Raw genomic sequence first — 12,968 nt, 5'->3', positions numbered from 1 at the left:
CACATTCTGTATTGGACGTTGAAAATGAGCTTTACTCAGCCAGCAGAGGTCAAAATAAGCAGTAATGCAAACTCAGTCAGAGACATAGATTTTCACTTGCAACTTTCTTAAACATATTTAACAGTGCATGAAATGTTGTCTAAAACAAAAAGAAAATGCTTTTTAGTGGCTGGATCTGGTTTTATCACATTCTGTATTGGACGTTGAAAATGAGCTTTACTCAGCCAGCAGAGGTCAAAATAAGCAGTAATACAAACTCAGTCAGAGACATAGATTTTCACTTGCAACTTGCTTTAACATGTTTAACAGTGCATGAAATGTTGTCTAAAACAAAAAGAATGATGCATTTTAGTAGCTGGATCTGGTTTTATTACAATCTGCATTGGACATTGAAAATGAGCTTTACTCAGCCAGCAGAGGTCAAAACAAGCAGTAATGCAAACTCAGTCAGAGACATAGATTTTCACTTGCAACTTTCTTAAACATATTTAACAGTGCATGAAATGTTGTCTAAAACAAAAAGAAAATGCTTTTTAGTGGCTGGATCTGGTTTTATCACATTCTGAATTGAACGTTGAAAATGAGCTTTTCAGAGCCAGCAGACGTCAAAATAAGCAGTAATGCAAACTCAGTCATAGACATAGATTTTCACTTGCAACTTGCTTTAACATGTTTAACAGTGCATGAAATGTTGTCTAAAACAAAAAGAATGATGCATTTTAGTGGCTGGATCTGGTTTTATCACATTCTGAATTGAACGTTGAAAATGAGCTTTTCAGAGCCAGCAGAGGTCAAAATAAGCAGTAATGCAAACTCAGTCAGAGACATAGATTTTCACTTGCAACTTGCTTTAAAATGTTTAACAGTGCATGAAATGTTGTCTAAAACAAAAAGAATGATGCAATTTAGTAGCTGGATCTGGTTTTATCACATTCTGTATTGGACGTTGAAAATGAGCTTTACTCAGCCAGCAGAGGTCAAAATAAGCAGTAATGCAAACTCAGTCAGAGACATAGATTTTCACTTGCAACTTGCTTTAACATGTTTAACAGTGCATGAAATGTTGTCTAAAACAAAAAGAATGATGCATTTTTGTGGCTGGATCTGGTTTTATCACATTCTGAATTGAACGTTGAAAATGAGCTGTTCTTAGCCAGCAGAGGTCAAAATAAGCAGTAATGCAAACTCAGTCAGAGACATAGATTTTCACTTGCAACTTGCTTTAACATGTTTAACAGTGCATGAAATGTTGTCTAAAACAAAAAGAATGATGCATTTTAGTAGATGGATCTGGTTTTATCACATTCTGCATTGGACGTTGAAAATGAGCTTTACTCAGCCAGCAGAGGTCAAAACAAGCAGTAATGCAAACTCAGTCAGAGACATAGATTTTCACTTGCAACTTGCTTTAACATGTTTAACAGTGCATGAAATGTTGTCTAAAACAAAAAGAATGATGCATTTTAGTGGCTGGATCTGGTTTTATCACATTCTGAATTGAACGTTAAAAATGAGCTTTTCAGAGCCAGCAGAGGTCAAAATAAGCAGTAATGCAAACTTAGTCATAGACATAGATTTTTACTTGCAACTTGCTTTAACATGTTTAACAGTGCATGAAATGTTGTCTAAAACAAAAAGAATAATGTATTTTCGTAGCTGGTACTGGTTTTATCACATTCTGAATTGAACGTTGAAAATGACCTGTTCTCAGCCTGCAGAGGTCAAAATAAGCAGTAATGCAAACTCAGTCAGAGACATAGATTTTTACTTGCAACTTGCTTTAACATGTTTAACAGTGCATGAAATGTTGTCTAAAACAAAAAGAATGATGCATTTTTGTGGCTGGATCTGGTTTTATCACATTCTGAATTGAACGTTGAAAATGAGCTTTTTAGAGCCAGCAGAGGTCAAAATAAGCAGTAATGCAATCTCAGTCATAGACATAGATTTTCACTTGCAACTTGCTTTAACATGTTTAACAGTGCATGAAATGTTGTCTAAAACAAAAAGAATGATGCATTTTTGTGGCTGGATCTGGTTTTATCACATTCTGCATTGGACGTTGAAAATGAGCTTTACTCAGCCAGCAGAGGTCAAAACAAGCAGTAATGCAAACTCAGTCAGAGACATAGATTTTCACTTGCAACTTGCTTTAACATGTTTAACAGTGCATGAAATGTTGTCTAAAACAAAAAGAATAATGTATTTTAGTAGCTGGATCTGGTTTTATCACATTCTGTATTGGACGTTGAAAATGAGCTTTACTCAGCCAGCAGAGGTCAAAATAAGCAGTAATGCAAACTCAGTCATAGACATAGATTTTCACTTGCAACTTGCTTTAACATGTTTAACAGTGCATGAAATGTTGTCTAAAACAAAAAGAATGATGCATTTTAGTAGCTGGATCTGGCTTTATCACATTCTGCATTGGACGTTGAAAATGAGCTTTTCAGAGCCAGCAGAGGTCAAAATAAGCAGTAATGCAAACTCAGTCAGAGACATAGATTTTCACTTGCAACTTGCTTTAACATGTTTAACTGCATGAAATGTCTAAAACAAAAAGAATGATGCATTTTAGTAGCTGAATCTGGTTTTATCACATTCTGCATTGGACGTTGAAAATGAGCTTTACTCAGCCAGCAGAGGTCAAAACAAGCAGTAATGCAAACTCAGTCAGAGACATAGATTTTCACTTGCAACTTGCTTTAACATGTTTAACAGTGCATGAAATGTTGTCTAAAACAAAAAGAATGATGCATTTTAGTGGCTGGATCTGGTTTTATCACATTCTGAATTGAACGTTAAAAATGAGCTTTTCAGAGCCAGCAGAGGTCAAAATAAGCAGTAATGCAAACTCAGTCATAGACATAGATTTTTACTTGCAACTTGCTTTAACATGTTTAACAGTGCATGAATAGTTGTCTAAAACAAAAAGAATAATGTATTTTCGTAGCTGGTACTGGTTTTATCACATTCTGAATTGAACGTTGAAAATGACCTGTTCTCAGCCAGCAGAGGTCAAAATAAGCAGTAATGCAAACTCAGTCAGAGACATAGATTTTTACTTGCAACTTGCTTTAACATGTTTAACAGTGCATGAAATGTTGTCTAAAACAAAAAGAATGATGCATTTTTTGTGGCTGGATCTGGTTTTATCACATTCTGAATTGAACGTTGAAAATGAGCTTTTTAGAGCCAGCAGAGGTCAAAATAAGCAGTAATGCAATCTCAGTCATAGACATAGATTTTCACTTGCAACTTGCTTTAACATGTTTAACAGTGCATGAAATGTTGTCTAAAACAAAAAGAATGATGTATTTTAGTAGCTGGATCTGGTTTTATCACATTCTGTATTGGACGTTGAAAATGAGCTTTACTCAGCCAGCAGAGGTCAAAATAAGCAGTAATGCAAACTCAGTCAGAGACATATATTTTCACTTGCAACTTGCTTTAACATGTTTAACTGCATGAAATGTCTAAAACAAAAAGAATGATGCATTTTAGTAGCTGAATCTGGTTTTATCACATTCTGCATTGGACGTTGAAAATGAGCTTTACTCAGCCAGCAGAGGTCAAAACAAGCAGTAATGCAAACTCAGTCAGAGACATAGATTTTCACTTGCAACTTGCTTTAACATGTTTAACAGTGCATGAAATGTTGTCTAAAACAAAAAGAATGAAGCATTTTAGTGGCTGGATCTGGTTTTATCACATTCTGAATTGAACGTTAAAAATGAGCTTTTCAGAGCCAGCAGAGGTCAAAATAAGCAGTAATGCAAACTCAGTCATAGACATAGATTTTTACTTGCAACTTGCTTTAACATGTTTAACAGTGCATGAAATGTTGTCTAAAACAAAAAGAATAATATATTTTTGTAGCTGGATCTGGTTTTATCACATTCTGAATTGAACGTTGAAAATGACCTGTTCTCAGCCAGCAGAGGTCAAAATAAGCAGTAATGCAAACTCAGTCAGAGACATAGATTTTTACTTGCAACTTGCTTTAACATGTTTAACAGTGCATGAAATGTTTTCTAAAACAAAAAGAATGATGCATTTTAGTAGCTGAATCTGGTTTTATCACATTCTGCATTGGACGTTGAAAATGAGCTTTACTCAGCCAGCAGAGGTCAAAACAAGCAGTAATGCAAACTCAGTCAGAGACATAGATTTTCACTTGCAACTTGCTTTAACATGTTTAACAGTGCATGAAATGTTGTCTAAAACAAAAAGAATAATGTATTTTCGTAGCTGGTACTGGTTTTATCACATTCTGAATTGAACGTTGAAAATGACCTGTTCTCAGCCAGCAGAGGTCAAAATAAGCAGTAATGCAAACTCAGTCAGAGACATAGATTTTTACTTGCAACTTGCTTTAACATGTTTAACAGTGCATGAAATGTTGTCTAAAACAAAAAGAATGATGCATTTTTGTGGCTGGATCTGGTTTTATCACATTCTGAATTGAACGTTGAAAATGAGCTTTTTAGAGCCAGCAGAGGTCAAAATAAGCAGTAATGCAATCTCAGTCATAGACATAGATTTTCACTTGCAACTTGCTTTAACATGTTTAACAGTGCATAAAATGTTGTCTAAAACAAAAAGAATGATGTATTTTAGTAGCTGGATCTGGTTTTATCACATTCTGTATTGGACGTTGAAAATGAGCTTTACTCAGCCAGCAGAGGTCAAAATAAGCAGTAATGCAAACTCAGTCAGAGACATATATTTTCACTTGCAACTTGCTTTAACATGTTTAACAGTGCATGAAATGTTGTCTAAAACAAAAAGAATGATGCATTTTAGTAGCTGGATCTGGTTTTATCACATTCTGCATTGGACGTTGAAAATGAGCTTTTCAGAGCCAGCAGAGGTCAAAATAAGCAGTAATGCAAACTCAGTCAGAGACATATATTTTCACTTGCAACTTGCTTTAACATGTTTAACTGCATGAAATGTCTAAAACAAAAAGAATGATGCATTTTAGTAGCTGAATCTGGTTTTATCACATTCTGCATTGGACGTTGAAAATGAGCTTTACTCAGCCAGCAGAGGTCAAAACAAGCAGTAATGCAAACTCAGTCAGAGACATAGATTTTCACTTGCAACTTGCTTTAACATGTTTAACAGTGCATGAAATGTTGTCTAAAACAAAAAGAATGAAGCATTTTAGTGGCTGGATCTGGTTTTATCACATTCTGAATTGAACGTTAAAAATGAGCTTTTCAGAGCCAGCAGAGGTCAAAATAAGCAGTAATGCAAACTCAGTCATAGACATAGATTTTTACTTGCAACTTGCTTTAACATGTTTAACAGTGCATGAAATGTTGTCTAAAACAAAAAGAATAATATATTTTTGTAGCTGGATCTGGTTTTATCACATTCTGAATTGAACGTTGAAAATGACCTGTTCTCAGCCAGCAGAGGTCAAAATAAGCAGTAATGCAAACTCAGTCAGAGACATAGATTTTTACTTGCAACTTGCTTTAACATGTTTAACAGTGCATGAAATGTTTTCTAAAACAAAAAGAATGATGCATTTTTGTGGCTGGATCTGGTTTTATCACATTCTGAATTGAACGTTGAAAATGAGCTGTTCTCAGCCAGCAGAGGTCAAAATAAGCAGTAATGCAAACTCAGTCAGAGACATAGATTTTCACTTGCAACTTGCTTTAACATGTTTAACAGTGCATTAAATGTTGTTTAAAACAAAAAGAATGATGCATTTTTGTGGCTGGATCTGGTTTTATCACATTCTGCATTGGACGTTGAAAATGAGCTTTACTCAGCCAGCAGAGGTCAAAACAAGCAGTAATGCAAACTCAGTCAGAGACATAGATTTTCACTTGCAACTTGCTTTAACATGTTTAACAGTGCATGAAATGTTGTCTAAAACAAAAAGAATAATGTATTTTAGTAGCTGGATCTGGTTTTATCACATTCTGTATTGGACGTTGAAAATGAGCTTTACTCAGCCAGCAGAGGTCAAAATAAGCAGTAATGCAAACTCAGTCATAGACATAGATTTTCACTTGCAACTTGCTTTAACATGTTTAACAGTGCATGAAATGTTGTCTAAAACAAAAAGAATGATGCATTTTAGTAGCTGGATCTGGTTTTATCACATTCTGCATTGGACGTTGAAAATGAGCTTTACTCAGCCAGCAGAGGTCAAAATAAGCAGTAATGCAAACTCAGTCAGAGACATAGATTTTCACTTGCAACTTTCTTAAACATATTTAACAGTGCATGAAATGTTGTCTAAAACAAAAAGAAAATGCTTTTTAGTGGCTGGATCTGGTTTTATCACATTCTGAATTGAACGTTGAAAATGAGCTTTTCAGAGCCAGCAGAGGTCAAAATAAGCAGTAATGCAAACTCAGTCAGAGACATATATTTTCACTTGCAACTTGCTTTAACATGTTTAACTGCATGAAATGTTGTCTAAAACAAAAAGAATGATGCATTTTTGTAGCTGGATCTGGTTTTATCACATTCTGAATTGAAAGTTGAAAATGAGCTGTTCTCAGCCAGCAGAGGTCAAAATAAGCAGTAATGCAAACTCAGTCAGAGACATAGATTTTTACTTGCAACTTGCTTTAACATGTTTAACAGTGCATGAAATGTTGTCTAAAACAAAAAGAATGATGCACTTTTGTGGCTGGATCTGGTTTTATCACATTCTGAATTGAACGTTGAAAATGAGCTTTTCAGAGCCAGCAGAGGTCAAAATAAGCAGTAATGCAAACTCAGTCATAGACATAGATTTTCACTTGCAACTTGCTTTAACATGTTTAACAGTGCATGAAATGTTGTCTAAAACAAAAAGAATTATGCATTTTTGTGGCTGGATCTGGTTTTATCACATTCTGAATTGAACGTTGAAAATGAGCTTTACTCAGCCAGCAGAGGTCAAAATAAGCAGTAATGCAAACTCAGTCATAGACATAGATTTTCACTTGCAACTTGCTTTAACATGTTTAACAGTTCATGAAATGTTGTCTAAAACAAAAAGAATAATGTATTTTAGTAGCTGGATCTGGTTTTATCACATTCTGTATTGGACGTTGAAAATGAGCTTTACTCAGCCAGCAGAGGTCAAAATAAGCAGTAATGCAAACTCAGTCAGAGACATATATTTTCACTTGCAACTTGCTTTAACATGTTTAACTGCATGAAATGTTGTCTAAAACAAAAAGAATGATGCATTTTTGTAGCTGGATCTGGTTTTATCACATTCTGAATTGAACGTTGAAAATGAGCTGTTCTCAGCCAGCAGAGGTCAAAATAAGCAGTAATGCAAACTCAGTCAGAGACATAGATTTTTACTTGCAACTTGCTTTAACATGTTTAACAGTGCATGAAATGTTGTCTAAAACAAAAAGAATGATGCATTTTTGTGGCTGGATCTGGTTTTATCACATTCTGAATTGAACGTTGAAAATGAGCTGTTCTCAGCCAGCAGAGGTCAAAATAAGCAGTAATGCAAACTCAGTCAGAGACATAGATTTTCACTTGCAACTTGCTTTAACATGTTTAACAGTGCATGAAATGTTGTCTAAAACAAAAAGAATGATGCTTTTTAGTGGCTGGATCTGGTTTTATCACATTCTGAATTGAACGTTGAAATTGAGCTTTTTAGAGCCAGCAGAGGTCAAAATAAGCAGTAATGCAAACTCAGTCAGAGACATATATTTTCACTTGCAACTTGCTTTAACATGTTTAACTGCATGAAATGTTGTCTAAAACAAAAAGAAAATGCTTTTTAGTGGCTGGATCTGGTTTTATCACATTCTGAATTGAACGTTGAAAATGAGCTTTTCAGAGCCAGCAGAGGTCAAAATAAGCAGTAATGCAAACTCAGTCAGAGACATAGATTTTCACTTGCAACTTGCTTTAACATGTTTAACAGTGCATGAAATGTTGTCTAAAACAAAAAGAATGATGTATTTTAGTAGCTGGATCTGGTTTTATCACATTCTGCATTGGACGTTGAAAATGAGCTTTTCAGAGCCAGCAGAGGTCAAAATAAGCAGTAATGCAAACTCAGTCAGAGACATATATTTTCACTTGCAACTTGCTTTAACATGTTTAACTGCATGAAATGTCTAAAACAAAAAGAATGATGCATTTTAGTAGCTGGATCTGGTTTTATCACATTCTGCATTGAACGTTGAAAATGAGCTTTTCAGAGCCAGCAGAGGTCAAAATAAGCAGTAATGCAAACACAGTCAGAGACATAGATTTTCACTTGCAACTCTCTTTAACATGTTTAACAGTGCATGAAATGTTGTCTAAAACAAAAAGAATGATGCATTTTTGTGTCTGGATCTGGTTTTATCACATTCTGAATTGAACGTTGAAAATGAGCTTTTCAGAGCCAGCAGAGGTCAAAATAAGCAGTAATGCAAACTCAGTCATAGACATAGATTTTCACTTGCAACTTGCTTTAACATGTTTAACAGTGCATGAAATGTTGTCTAAAACAAAAAGAATGATGTATTTTAGTAGCTGGATCTGGTTTTATCACATTCTGTATTGGACGTTGAAAATGAGCTTTACTCAGCCAGCAGAGGTCAAAATAAGCAGTAATGCAAACTCAGTCAGAGACATAGATTTTCACTTGCAACTTGCTTTAACATGTTTAACAGTGCATGAAATGTTGTCTAAAACAAAAAGAATGATGCATTTTTGTGGCTGGATCTGGTTTTATCACATTCTGAATTGAACGTTGAAAATGAGCTTTACTCAGCCAGCAGAGGTCAAAACAAGCAGTAATGCAAACTCAGTCAGAGACATAGATTTTCACTTGCAACTTGCTTTAACATGTTTAACAGTGCATGAAATGTTGTCTAAAACAAAAAGAATGATGCTTTTTAGTGGCTGGATCTGGTTTTATCACATTCTGAATTGAACGTTGAAATTGAGCTTTTTAGAGCCAGCAGAGGTCAAAATAAGCAGTAATGCAAACTCAGTCAGAGACATATATTTTCACTTGCAACTTGCTTTAACATGTTTAACTGCATGAAATGTTGTCTAAAACAAAAAGAAAATGCTTTTTAGTGGCTGGATCTGGTTTTATCACATTCTGAATTGAACGTTGAAAATGAGCTTTTCAGAGCCAGCAGAGGTCAAAATAAGCAGTAATGCAAACTCAGTCAGAGACATAGATTTTCACTTGCAACTTGCTTTAACATGTTTAACAGTGCATGAAATGTTGTCTAAAACAAAAAGAATGATGTATTTTAGTAGCTGGATCTGGTTTTATCACATTCTGCATTGGACGTTGAAAATGAGCTTTTCAGAGCCAGCAGAGGTCAAAATAAGCAGTAATGCAAACTCAGTCAGAGACATATATTTTCACTTGCAACTTGCTTTAACATGTTTAACTGCATGAAATGTCTAAAACAAAAAGAATGATGCATTTTAGTAGCTGGATCTGGTTTTATCACATTCTGCATTGAACGTTGAAAATGAGCTTTTCAGAGCCAGCAGAGGTCAAAATAAGCAGTAATGCAAACACAGTCAGAGACATAGATTTTCACTTGCAACTCTCTTTAACATGTTTAACAGTGCATGAAATGTTGTCTAAAACAAAAAGAATGATGCATTTTTGTGGCTGGATCTGGTTTTATCACATTCTGAATTGAACGTTGAAAATGAGCTTTTCAGAGCCAGCAGAGGTCAAAATAAGCAGTAATGCAAACTCAGTCATAGACATAGATTTTCACTTGCAACTTGCTTTAACATGTTTAACAGTGCATGAAATGTTGTCTAAAACAAAAAGAATGATGTATTTTAGTAGCTGGATCTGGTTTTATCACATTCTGTATTGGACGTTGAAAATGAGCTTTACTCAGCCAGCAGAGGTCAAAATAAGCAGTAATGCAAACTCAGTCAGAGACATAGATTTTCACTTGCAACTTGCTTTAACATGTTTAACAGTGCATGAAATGTTGTCTAAAACAAAAAGAATGATGCATTTTTGTGGCTGGATCTGGTTTTATCACATTCTGAATTGAACGTTGAAAATGAGCTTTTCAGAGCCAGCAGAGGTCAAAATAAGCAGTAATGCAAACTCAGTCATAGACATAGATTTTCACTTGCAACTTGCTTTAACATGTTTAACAGTGCATGAAATGTTGTCTAAAACAAAAAGAATGATGTATTTTAGTAGCTGGATCTGGTTTTATCACATTCTGTATTGGACGTTGAAAATGAGCTTTACTCAGCCAGCAGAGGTCAAAATAAGCAGTAATGCAAACTCAGTCAGAGACATAGCTTTTCACTTGCAACTTGCTTTAACATGTTTAACAGTGCATGAAATGTTGTCTAAAACAAAAAGAATGATGCATTTTAGTAGCTGGATCTGGTTTTATCACATTCTGCATTGGACGTTGAAAATGAGCTTTTCAGAGCCAGCAGAGGTCAAAATAAGCAGTAATGCAAACTCAGTCAGAGACATATATTTTCACTTGCAACTTGCTTTAACATGTTTAACTGCATGAAATGTCTAAAACAAAAAGAATGATGCATTTTAGTAGCTGGATCTGGTTTTATTACATTCTGCATTGGACGTTGAAAATGAGCTTTACTCAGCCAGCAGAGGTCAAAACAAGCAGTAATGCAAACTCAGTCAGAGACATAGATTTTCACTTGCAACTTGCTTTAACATGTTTAACAGTGCATGAAATGTTGTCTAAAACAAAAAGAATGATGCATTTTAGTGGCTGGATCTGGTTTTATCACATTCTGAATTGAACGTTAAAAATGAGCTTTTCAGAGCCAGCAGAGGTCAAAATAAGCAGTAATGCAAACTCAGTCAGAGACATAGATTTTTACTTGCAACTTGCTTTAACATGTTTAACAGTGCATGAAATGTTGTCTAAAACAAAAAGAATAATGTATTTTTGTAGCTGGATCTGGTTTTATCACATTCTGAATTGAACGTTGAAAATGAGCTGTTCTCAGCCAGCAGAGGTCAAAATAAGCAGTAATGCAAACTCAGTCAGAGACATAGATTTTCACTTGCAACTTGCTTTAACATGTTTAACAGTGCATGAAATGTTGTCTAAAACAAAAAGAATGATGCATTTTTGTGGTTGGATCTGGTTTTATCACATTCTGCATTGGACGTTGAAATTGAGCTTTTTAGAGCCAGCAGAGGTCAAAATAAGCAGTAATGCAAACTCAGTCAGAGACATATATTTTCACTTGCAACTTGCTTTAACATGTTTAACTGCATGAAATGTTGTCTAAAACAAAAAGAAAATGCTTTTTAGTGGCTGGATCTGGTTTTATCACATTCTGAATTGAACGTTGAAAATGAGCTTTTCAGAGCCAGCAGAGGTCAAAATAAGCAGTAATGCAAACTCAGTCAGAGACATAGATTTTCACTTGCAACTTGCTTTAACATGTTTAACAGTGCATGAAATGTTGTCTAAAACAAAAAGAATGATGTATTTTAGGAGCTGGATCTGGTTTTATCACATTCTGCATTGGACGTTGAAAATGAGCTTTTCAGAGCCAGCAGAGGTCAAAATAAGCAGTAATGCAAACTCAGTCAGAGACATATATTTTCACTTGCAACTTGCTTTAACATGTTTAACTGCATGAAATGTCTAAAACAAAAAGAATGATGCATTTTAGTAGCTGGATCTGGTTTTATCACATTCTGCATTGAACGTTGAAAATGAGCTTTTCAGAGCCAGCAGAGGTCAAAATAAGCAGTAATGCAAACTCAGTCAGAGACATAGATTTTCACTTGCAACTTGCTTTAACATGTTTAACAGTGCATGAAATGTTGTCTAAAACAAAAAGAATGATGCATTTTTGTGGCTGGATCTGGTTTTATCACATTCTGAATTGAACGTTGAAAATGAGCTTTTCAGAGCCAGCAGAGGTCAAAATAAGCAGTAATGCAAACTCAGTCATAGACATAGATTTTCACTTGCAACTTGCTTTAACATGTTTAACAGTGCATGAAATGTTGTCTAAAACAAAAAGAATGATGTATTTTAGTAGCTGGATCTGGTTTTATCACATTCTGTATTGGACGTTGAAAATGAGCTTTACTCAGCCAGCAGAGGTCAAAATAAGCAGTAATGCAAACTCAGTCAGAGACATAGCTTTTCACTTGCAACTTGCTTTAACATGTTTAACAGTGCATGAAATGTTGTCTAAAACAAAAAGAATGATGCATTTTAGTAGCTGGATCTGGTTTTATCACATTCTGCATTGGACGTTGAAAATGAGCTTTACTCAGCCAGCAGAGGTCAAAATAAGCAGTAATGCAAACTCAGTCAGAGACATAGCTTTTCACTTGCAACTTGCTTTAACATGTTTAACAGTGCATGAAATGTTGTCTAAAACAAAAAGAATGATGCATTTTAGTAGCTGGATCTGGTTTTATCACATTCTGCATTGGACGTTGAAAATGAGCTTTTCAGAGCCAGCAGAGGTCAAAATAAGCAGTAATGCAAACTCAGTCAGAGACATATATTTTCACTTGCAACTTGCTTTAACATGTTTAACTGCATGAAATGTCTAAAACAAAAAGAATAATGCATTTTAGTAGCTGGATCTGGTTTTATTACATTCTGCATTGGACGTTGAAAATGAGCTTTACTCAGCCAGCAGAGGTCAAAACAAGCAGTAATGCAAACTCAGTCAGAGACATAGATTTTCACTTGCAACTTGCTTTAACATGTTTAACAGTGCATGAAATGTTGTCTAAAACAAAAAGAATGATGCATTTTAGTGGCTGGATTTGGTTTTATCACATTCTGAATTGAACGTTAAAAATGAGCTTTTCAGAGCCAGCAGAGGTCAAAATAAGCAGTAATGCAAACTCAGTCAGAGACATAGATTTTTACTTGCAACTTGCTTTAACATGTTTAACAGTGCATGAAATGTTGTCTAAAACAAAAAGAATAATGTATTTTTGTAGCTGGATCTGGTTTTATCAC

This window comes from Danio rerio, chromosome 1, assembly GCF_052040795.2.
Source record: "Danio rerio strain M-AB ecotype USA chromosome 1, GRCz13ab, whole genome shotgun sequence".
In the NCBI taxonomy this organism is placed as follows: domain Eukaryota; kingdom Metazoa; phylum Chordata; class Actinopteri; order Cypriniformes; family Danionidae; genus Danio; species Danio rerio.
This window is presented reverse-complemented; position numbering follows the sequence as displayed.